Raw genomic sequence first — 2,749 nt, 5'->3', positions numbered from 1 at the left:
GGGCCTGGGTATCTTGCAGGAGGCTGACTGTCCCCCTAGGACAGACCGTCGGGGGTTGGCCCTGCAGCCCACGCATCAGTGTCCAGGCCATGAGAACCTGGCAGTGACAGAAAAAAGCGCAGCAGGCAGCGCTTTATCGTCAACTCAGTTCTCCATATCCATCCCGCAGGGTCCCCACATGCCCCCTGTGGGGGACAAGACCAGGGTCACCTCCGAGATGAACCGGCCTTAGGCAGGTCGAGCCGCTGTCCACAGTTGGGCCTGGAGGCCCCACTTGCATGCACACCCAGCTGGTGATGGGTCACCCCCACCTCCCCGCTGTGGGCAGCAGCCATTCCGGGCCCGACTGGCTTCACGCCTGGCACAGTATCTGAGGAGAATCCCGGGTCCCATTTCCTTCCCAGGAGCCCCCTCAGCCCTCTGCAGCTGACTTCCTGCTAGACTCGTCCCTCAGGATCGGCGAGGCTAAGTCCCCCCGGGGACTCCGGGCCAGAGCCTTACCTTTCAGACCGCAGCTCTTCTTCCCGCTCCTGGGCCTCCCCGTCATCGCCATCGCACGCTGAGGGACAAGAAACATCAAGGGGCTGGGACCGGCCCTACCCGCCTCCCCCCAGAGGAGCTGCAGACGTTCAGTGTCTGTGGAGGACGTGACCTTCTGCACATACCTGAGGGACCTCTGTCTGCTTTTCTCTCCTTCTACTCATTTTTAATGTGCATACAAGTATCTTTTGTCATCCTTCTTTGAAACACGCACGGAGGGATTTTCTATGTGAGATCCAGCGTGGGTGTCTTTTGTCACCATTCCTCTGCTGGAGAAACTCACTGACTCAGGCCTATGGATCCTGCTGTCAGGCACGGTCCTCCTTCCCGAGGAGGCCAGAGGCCACTCCGGTCTCTGATGGGAGGCTCTGGGGGGCTCAGCACAGCCCTCAGGTCACCTGACACAGGAGAAAGGCCAAGCTGAGGCGCCAGCCACGGGAAGGGGACCGATGCCTGATGCACGGAGCCCGGGGACTTCCTCCCACACAGACCTCAGCTCTGTCATCATCTCGTCCCGGCCTCTGCGTCCTGGCGTTTGATTGGCCCTGATGCCGCCTGCACACCTGCACATGGGGTCTGAGAGCTTGGGATAGAAACCCACACCACTGTCACTTCCCTGCCCCACCTGGGCCTGGCAGGATGAGGGCATGTCCCATCTCAGGGGTCTCCAGTCAATTTGGAGAAGTAGAAATAATACTAAAAAGGAAAGAGAGAGTCATTCTCTGTTGGGTCTGGGCCGACGGTCCTCACCTTACTGATGCTTCTTTTCTGCCCGTGGGCTGGTGAGGGTGGGTCACCACGGAGACAGGGAAGTAACAGGAGGAAGAGCCCCGGTCCCCAGGGGAAGGTCAGCGTGAGATCTGCCACCCAGTCGGCGGAGCTGGGGCTCAGCGCTATGTCACTAAGGCTGTTGCCCTCAAGCCCCTGAGCCATGGGCGCCTTCTCTGAGCCTATTGACCAGGGCCCAGCCCTGCATCACAGAGCTGTGGCGTCCCTGTCACAAAGGGAGGTGAAGGTTAAACCTTCAGTGGGATTACCAGGTCCAGAAGGCAGCCCACATTTTGTTAATCCATTCATGAATTGATGGACATTTAGGTTGATTCCACATCTTTGTGATTATGAATTGTACTGCAGTAAACATTTAAGTGCAGATGTCTTTTGATAAAAATGACTTATTTTCCTTTGTGTTCTTTTAATATGGAAAACAATATGCAGTTACTGTATAGAAATATAGAAGGAGGAAACTTGAGGTTAATGTCCATGGACTTATATGCACCCACCCACCCCCACCAGAAAGACAGAGTGTGGCCATAACTATCTGTCTGTCATCAGAATAACCATCAAAATCAATGAGTCTAATTTAAATTACTAATTCAAGCCTAATTAGATTCTATACCTTAGTTATTAAAACACAGCATTGTGGTATAGGGGAAAGATAGATCCATTAGGAGATTAATTCAACAAGCTGCTGGTTGATTGACTGCTAAGCAAGCACTGTATTCTGAAGCTGGAGAAACAGTCCCTCCATCTGAGTATCCTTTGAACTACCTGACTACCACAATGGCATGCTATGCAAAAAGGGCCCAGAGAAGGCAGATATCCAGCTTAGTCATGGAGAAGGGTCCAGAGAAGGCCCAAGCTGAGTGTTGATTGATAAGTCTGAGTCAGGTAGTGGAGGATGTGGGGGAGAGGGATTGAGAACAGCATGTGTAGAAGCATAAAGAGGAGAGAACATAGAATGTTGCTTTTTGAGCTTAGTGTTACCAGAGTAGGTACGTGAGGGGAAGTAGCAGGAGGGGAGACTGGAGAGGTTGCAGGGAGCAGTTACTGAAGGGCCTCAGTAAGCCAGGCTGAGCCATTTGGACTAATTTGAGTGAATCTGCATTTTAGAAGGATCAGATAGTACCAATATGGAGTATGGGTTGGAGGAGAGAATGATGAAAGTAGGCGGACCACTTAGAAGATTTGTGATGTAGTCCAGGCAAGAAATGATGATGATCTAAATTAAGGCGGGGTGGGGGGAGAGAAAGAAATGGAGCTGAGAGACTTAGGAAGCAAGATTAAATCATATTTGTTGACCTTTTGTATGCAGAGAGGGAGATGAGGGGGAGGTGGTGATAGTAACATGTACATTTCTGGTTTGGGATACTGGAAAAGGGAATGGAGGAAAAGGAGAAACTTTCAGGGCCCAGAGGGAAATGGGAGCTCT

At 52.4% G+C, this 2,749-nt stretch overlaps 1 long non-coding RNA gene across 1 annotated transcript; it reads right to left on the bottom strand.

Annotated features, from left to right (window-relative positions):
* Window positions 1–9: 9 nt before the first annotated feature.
* LOC105823452 lies at window positions 10–1,172 on the bottom strand. Its single transcript, XR_001138145.1, has 3 exons — window positions 666–1,172; window positions 502–559; window positions 10–97 (listed from the first exon to the last, which is right to left on the bottom strand). It is a non-coding gene; the product is annotated as an uncharacterized LOC105823452 (long non-coding RNA).
* Window positions 1,173–2,749: the final 1,577 nt, after the last annotated feature.

This window comes from Propithecus coquereli, unplaced genomic scaffold, assembly GCF_000956105.1.
Source record: "Propithecus coquereli isolate 6110/MARCELLA unplaced genomic scaffold, Pcoq_1.0 Scaffold672, whole genome shotgun sequence".
Classification (NCBI taxonomy): domain Eukaryota; kingdom Metazoa; phylum Chordata; class Mammalia; order Primates; family Indriidae; genus Propithecus; species Propithecus coquereli.
The sequence above is the reverse complement of the archived record's forward strand: the minus strand, read 5'-3'. Positions and strand labels throughout refer to the sequence as shown.